This window comes from Camellia sinensis, chromosome 11 (assembly GCF_055761805.1).
Source record: "Camellia sinensis isolate YWXY chromosome 11, ASM5576180v1, whole genome shotgun sequence".
Lineage (NCBI taxonomy): Eukaryota > Viridiplantae > Streptophyta > Magnoliopsida > Ericales > Theaceae > Camellia > Camellia sinensis.
The window spans coordinates 169659080-169666464 of record NC_138971.1 but is presented as its reverse complement, the minus strand read 5'-3'; the positions used below and the strand labels follow the sequence as shown (position 1 = coordinate 169666464).

The following is a 7385-nucleotide window of genomic DNA, read 5'->3' as shown; positions in this document are numbered from 1 at the left end:
TCTGTTTAATTGTATGTCTATCTGTTGACTATTTGATTATCTGTTCACGCATTTGTGTTTAAATTGCGAATTGAAGGCCTTATCGGCGGCCGAATCTGAAATTGATTGATGATTTGTGATCCTTAGAATTAATGTGATTTTATGGCATATTCAATTAAAATGTGATTTGGTATGATTAAATTGGATTAAAATGAGTTAAATTACAAAAGTTGGACTTAATTGCCATTTTGCCACCTAGTGGACTTTCATCAGCCTCTTAGTTGATCTCTAATGCTAACATTACAACACTTTATCAGCCTATTCTTTCTTAGACTTGTCGACTAAGAGGGAGAGAGGAAGAGGAGTGAGTGTTCTTAAGGGTTTGGCTAGAAAACTTGAAGGAATTGTTAGAGAATTGTCAAATTGAGCTCCTAAACCTTGAATACAAGACCTAAGGTAGTGTAATTACCCTCTTGTTTGTGAATTGAACTTGTTCTTACATGATTCATGTCAAATTTAGTGGATTAAGTCATGAAATAGCTTCACATGTTGAATTATAACTTAATTCATGCATGCATGGTTGTATTGATGAATTTTAAGTTGTTTTCATGGCAAATTGTCACATGCATGTTCATAATTAAGCTTAAGTCCATGATTTCATCTTGTCCTTGGAAGAATTGGCTCATTAGAGCATGAAATTGAAGCTTTGAAATAGTTTAAATTCATGCATGATATGTTTGAATTATATTCTTGAAAATTGGTTTGAAATTGAGTTGTTTGAAACACCCTTGGGCTTTGATTTTACAATTGAGCTTTGGAATCATGTTAAACTATGAGTTTTGGGGTGTTTTCTGGAAAATTGGCCCAAGAGGACCGAAATTTATGTTTTAAAAGTTGAATTTGAGCTTGAGGTTCAAATCTGGGAATTCCAGGTTTTGAACTCACGCTCGAGCGGGGTGACTGGCGCTCGAGCGTGAAATTCGTGCTCCTAGTACTTTGCACTGTTTTGAAGTCCGCTCGAGCGGAATAATTGACGCTCGAGCGGGACATTGTGTCTCATGCTCGAGCGGGTGTTGAGCGCCCAATCGAGCGTGATTTTCACCTATCTAGCACTTTTGACTGTTTTGCAGAACGCTCGAGCGAGTAAGTATACGCTCGAGCAGAAACCTTTGTCTGCATCTACGCTCGAGCGGAGTAAGCCACGCTCTAGCATGACCCCTGTTTTCTGAAAATTCTAAAAATGCTTTTAAAGTGCATCTTTGCATCCTCATCCCATCCTAGGCATTCTTAGGCCTAGTTTAAGGCATCTTAATGAGGCTATAGATGTGGAACCACACCGAGGCAGTTTAGGGATTAAGTTATTACCTTTTCCAATTGTGAAACTTAGTGTGTGTTCAATCTGTTAACTGTTTAGGGTTGGCTTTCGGGGACGCGCTCTAGTTGCTTATAGCCCAGAACTCTGTGAGTAACAACTGTGTAACGATATGTTCAAAATGATTATCTTCTGAACAATTGAACTGTACCGTTTCTGAATTGATTACTGTTAACTGAATGAATGAATGTCCTATATTCTGAACTGTATTGTGGCATCCTTAGCAATTACTGTTTATTGTTACTGTTACAGAGATCTCTGTCGGTTCCCTTGTTGGAACCACTACTGTTTACTGATTGATGGCCATCATTTACTATTTGGTCTTTTAAGACCTACTGTTTACTGTACTATTATGCTAATGGATGTACCACATATGACTGAATGACTAATATACTGAATTAACGAATTGTTTTCATTATTGTAAGGACATTTCATTCTTAACCTCTTTACGCATTACGTTATTCACTGGGCTTTAGCTCACTGTTTATATATATATGTAGGTGTTCAGGCACTAGACCGGAGCTAGGAGCGTGGGTTAGACTCCCATTTTTGTCAAGCAAACTACTGTGCCTCACTGCGAGGTTCCGAGCCTGCCAAGCCTTGGCTTAGGGGTGTTTTAGTTCCCCCTTCTATCTTTGTAACTGTTTTGTTTACCGTACTGTACTGTTTAGGGATTAAGTCCCTGTTCTAAATGACTGTATGCATTGTACATACTGTTTTGTCTGACTGTATATATTTGAATGAAAAGTCTTTTTGCATTCAGACTGTCACAGCTCATTGGACATTGTTTATTTACTATATTGGCTTCCGCCAGGCCCCTGTACTCTGTTTTACTGTATTACTGTTAAGCAGGCCTTCGGTAATCTCGGATTACTGGTCAGTTATGGTGCTAAACCCATAGGGACGGGTTTGGGTCGTGACACCGAAACTGTGCTAGGCCGAACCACGCATGACGCGTTGAGAGGGTGGCATGTGTGAGTGGCGTTGGACAATCCGAAGCCAGCAGAGTTAGCAACCACGCACGTCACGTTGAATGGGCAATGGCGTGGTCAGTACTGGATGGTTGAGGACGAAGACAACGGGGATGTCGTAGCAGAGTCAGCAACCACACACGAGTGGGCGACGTATGTGGTTTGCATTGGAATAGTTGAAGCCGATGGCGGAGTACTAGCAGAGAGAAGCCAATATTGATTGGCGGTGGAGTAGTAGCAGAATGACGCCAGCAGTGAGCGGTGTTGGGCAGTCAAGGTTGGGGTCGCGGATGATGTCACGGAGACGACATCGTCAGTGGCTCTCGAAAGCCAGAAGCAGTAGTGGTGTTACGAAGACGCCGATGTTGGTGCTATTCAGCAAAACCGAGCTCCGGAAAGTCTGGGTCTCTGAGGAAGTTATGTTGTTTGGCTCTGCAATAGCAATCAATGTACACACAGCTTTAGCCTCTGATCTGTTTAAAAAAAATGTGTCATTAGAATCATAGATGTTGAAATAAGACTTTTCACAAAAACTACCACAAAATATATGTATATACAAGAAGAAGAGGGAGCCACAGTTAGGGGCTGAAATCCGAGGCTGATGTTGGAAATATAAGCTGAAAGTCAGAGAGGTTTTACGGACTATGATCAACAAGAATGGTGGCACGAGCAATGGATGAGACAGGAAGTAGGCAAATCGATATCGCATTGAATCGGCGATGCGTTTTGCATTGATTAATCACGGCTGGAGCCAATGGGTGTGCAAGCAAAACCAAAATTTGTGTGGTCCAAACTATGAAAATATCGCCGAAATTGCGTTAGGCAAAACCACACACGACACGTTGAGTGGGTGGCGTGTGTGGATAGCACTGAACAGCCGGAGCAGAAGGCAAAGTCAGGGCAGAGAAGAGCCAACGGTGGTCGGCGCTGGGCAGTTGAGGCTGAAAGTCGCAGTGATGTTGCTAGAGACATCGCAGAGCTGTGACTGTGCAGAGAGGTTAGCGTCGGTGCTAGCCGTCGGAGCTAGGACAAGGTGGTGGTTGGGCCGCGACGTTTGTGGCAGTCGGAGCTGGGTTAAGTCGGTGACGTTGCTGGGAGTGGCTATGGAGGACAGTGTACTAAACGCAGTAGTTCTGGTTTGTTCATGAAGAAGAAAAGCTGTGTTGGTCTCGTTCAAGAAGAGTCAAAGCTAAAAAAAAAAATAATAATAATAAAAAATTGAGGTTTCCCAAGAGTTTACCCACAGATCTGAAATGCTAATGGATAAGGTGTAAAGCTGAAAGAAGCAAGAAGCATCAAACAGCGTTGGCCGTAAGTCAAGACAGGGCAGAGGTGGCGCAAGTCGCGTGCACGAGCAGTGGGCGAGAGGGATGTTGGGCAGGCCGACGTCGCGCTGAGTAGGTGACGTGGTCGGCGTTGGTCGGTCACGGCTAGTGTTGGCGTAAACCAACAGTTGCCCAAGTTGCGATACCAATGGTAGCTAAGGTTGTGGCCGCCGACGGTGTGCAAGGTGGCGTGGGTCTTCGGTGATGACGACGACACTCGGAGTGGCAGCAAGCTGGGTTGGCCTTGTGAGCAACCAACGTTAGCTTTTGGTGTAGCAGCTACGGAGCTTCGTTGGAAAAGAAGGTCTGTTTTGTTGAAGAAGAAATGAGCTGGGTTGGTGCATGTAGAGAGAGAGAGACCTGAAACGGCTATGAGCAAAAAAGACGTGAGATTTAGGGTTTTACACCTGTTCTTAAATAGAAAGAAGGGAGGTGTGATGCTGGAATATTCTCATAATATACTATTTATATATATATATATATATCCATATATAGATAGATTCGTTTGATTGCCTAACAAGAAATGGAAAAGTGTGGTTTGTGTGGTCTCTCAAATTATTCTCTCTCTATAACGGTTTCTTTAAGATTTGTTTGGCTGCCATAAATGGGTTTACGTTGCTAGAGAGAAAATGTGTTCTGGGTGTCTATGGGAAAATATCACCTGGAGTGAATTTAAAAAAAAAAAAAGCTGAAGGGTTTTGAAATCTTCTAGAAAGAAAAGGAAAAAAAGTAGCTCCTTGTTTGTTTCCAGAGGAAAAGAATTGATTTTTCTTGACTTAAAAAAAGAGGTCAACTTTTGTGATTTGTTTATTTTCAAGGAAAAGAATTATTATTATTATTTTCTTTGGCAGCTTGGTTGATGCTGTGTGAATTAAATGTCAAGGTTTGGTTGGTGGAGAACAATTCAAGTTTTGATTCTTCTTTCAAAAAAAAAATAAAATTAAAAAATTTACTTGTCAATTTTATCCATAAATTACAGTGCGTCATCAACTTTATCCATAGGCTCTGCCAAGATAACATATTTCTGGGGATGTGATGCAAAGCAGGGCCGAAGGAGTGACAACATGCATGTCTGAGAAATTTAAAATTTCTCGTACACGCAAGGAGCAAATGTAAGAGGAGTTATTTTTGAACCCACTAAATTAATTAGGCCCAGTAGTCCAAGAGATTGGTGGGCCCGAATTTATCGCCATTAAACAGGCTGAATCGCTCTAAGCCTCGAAAGGGTTCGGATCCACGAATTTAGAGACTTACTCGGGCTCGGACTCGAAAGGGTTTTGATACACGAACCTAGAGATCCGAAGCACCTGGCTTCGAACGGATTCAAACGCAATCTAGAAGTCGCTCCGTTAATGAGTCCCAGAACACTTGCGGGCTCGGAGCTTTTCGGGATCTACGTACCAGAACCATGGGCGTAATGGAGTTCGAACAAAGGACCCGATTCCGAAGATGGTGAGTGGAGATAAATTCACTCTTTGGTTAAACTAGCCTATACCCGAGTCGAGGTGGCACGACTCCGGGGGGTCCATGAGACTCGGCAATATTTAGCGGTAGGACGTCCTCTGGGACTACCCCTAACCCTTTGGAATGATTAGGGATCATTGGTTAGGTGTGGCTAAGAAGAAGGGTTCGCCGAGACGTTGATCTCCTCTTCAGGGTTTTCCTAATCCTCGGAGAGGTCACCTCCTCGGACAAGGTGGTTAAAGAGAACATTCCTCATGTGCCTTGCACATGGGCTCCATCCTATATCATAAGGTGCCTATAAATAGCACCCACCCATAGCTTTACAAAGGATGGATTTTGGAGAATTAACTCTTGGGAAAGAACTAGGGGTGTTCGCGGTTCGGTTTGGGATGGTTTGCAGTTCGGTTTGGACCCGCCCGCATCTATGCGGTTTGGGAAAAAGTCAACCCGCAACCGCCCGCAATGCGGTTTGCGGTTTGTGCGGATAGGGTTTGCGGATGTGCGGGCGGTTGCGGGCGGTTTGCGGATTGAACTTTTTTTTCAAAAATTTATTTTTAAACCTTTTTTTTTTCCTATTTTGTCAATCTTTATTTTGGACCTTTTTCCTTATATTTTTTAGAATGCCCCAACATTAATAATTAATGAATTAAAACTTATAAAATAAAAAACACAAAAAATTCAATTCGTAACCTAAACAAAATCTACATTCATCACTAACTTGCATTCATCCTACATTCGTCATTCATAACCCAAATAAAAAAATCGTACATTGAAAATTCAACATTCATCATTCCTACCCCCCCTCCAAAAAAAAAAAAAAAATTCTTCATTAACTTACATTCATCCAAAATGCAAAAAAAATAAAAATTCATTAACTTACATTCATCCAAAACCAAAACGTAAATAAAAAAAAAAATTGTTGTCAAACTTCATTCAATACAAACCCATGAAATAAAATTAAAACATTTCTAAGATATCAAATTTCATCTTCATGAATCACATCCAATTCAACTTTCACAAATTCCAATTCCAATTCCAATTCTAATTCCATGCATTTGATTGATGAACCCTACACAAAAACATATTGAAAAAATATAAACTTTAATCTTCAATTATAGTAAGAAATGAAAAGATAAACAAATGTCTATATATTGCATCTCAATATAGTAAGAAAATGTGTTGAGTATATGAAAAAATTACCAATGACCAAATGGATATTAGACATCAATTATAGCATCAACATTATAGGTTGAGGTTGAAGTTGAAGATGAGCTTGACTCCAAAGTACCTAATTAGAAGTCAACAAGAGAAGATTAATAAAACTTACATTAGAAAATGAATAATACAAATAAAAATATAGATAAATAAATTCTCAAACAAAACTTGTCTTTTGTTGTATATCCTTTTCTTTTTTTGACTGTAATGGGAAGTTGGCCTTTGCCATCTTACATACAACTGAAATGTATGGGAAGTATAATCTATCACAGTTCAGAAGCAAACACAGGTAAATCACAAAATAAAATTTTCTAAAGTTCCACTTGCTCTCTTGGGTGTCCCTTTATGCCTTACCATTTTATATTTGCATTTTAAAGATGACATGCAGTCAAAGAAGCAGAGCAAGACACGAAATCAAAATGAAAAGATACATTGATGAGGATACCATCAAAGAAGCAGAATAATTACACTTGTCTTATTAAATCCTATGTAGCATTGTATTAACGGTTTTCATACCAAAAGCATGCAAAAACATCAGTGACATTTTGAGAATTCACAGATACTTCTTCCAAAAGATTCAGCTATTATTGTTTTTTATTGATAAGTTAAGAAGAAAAACCACTAGGATTAGACTTCGTAATACTAACAATATGGTCTTGCCATTGATGTCTGGTACTTACAAATTACTATACAACTAGATTCAAATAAAGTAAAATAGCACCCCAATTCCTTTATATCAAAGACGTCAACAAAAAAAAGAAAAAAGAAGCTCATTATTGCAGACAAAACATTAAGAACCCTTCTCCAAAGAGCTGCTTGATCCATAAAAAAAAGAACCTTATAAAGTTCCTAATAATTGACATCAACACAATATCTCTTCCCATTTGAAAAAAAGAAAAGGATATACAACAAAAGACAAGTTTTCAATTGCCAGATCAAACCCAACAACTAAACATTCAGAGTCAAACAAGAGGATGCCTCAAACAACTCAAACAACTCATATATGCCTTATCAGATTCCTCAAAATATCAAATAAAAAATAGATCTAATTAGGGCAAC

The 7385-nt window shown here is 39.7% G+C and overlaps 1 long non-coding RNA gene across 1 annotated transcript; it reads right to left on the bottom strand.

The window, feature by feature from the left end:
* Positions 1-5788: 5788 nt before the first annotated feature.
* Positions 5789-7176, bottom strand: LOC145803344 (uncharacterized). Its single transcript, XR_014345451.1, has 2 exons — positions 6312-7176; positions 5789-6180 (listed from the first exon to the last, which is right to left on the bottom strand). It is a non-coding gene; the product is annotated as an uncharacterized LOC145803344 (long non-coding RNA).
* Positions 7177-7385: the final 209 nt, after the last annotated feature.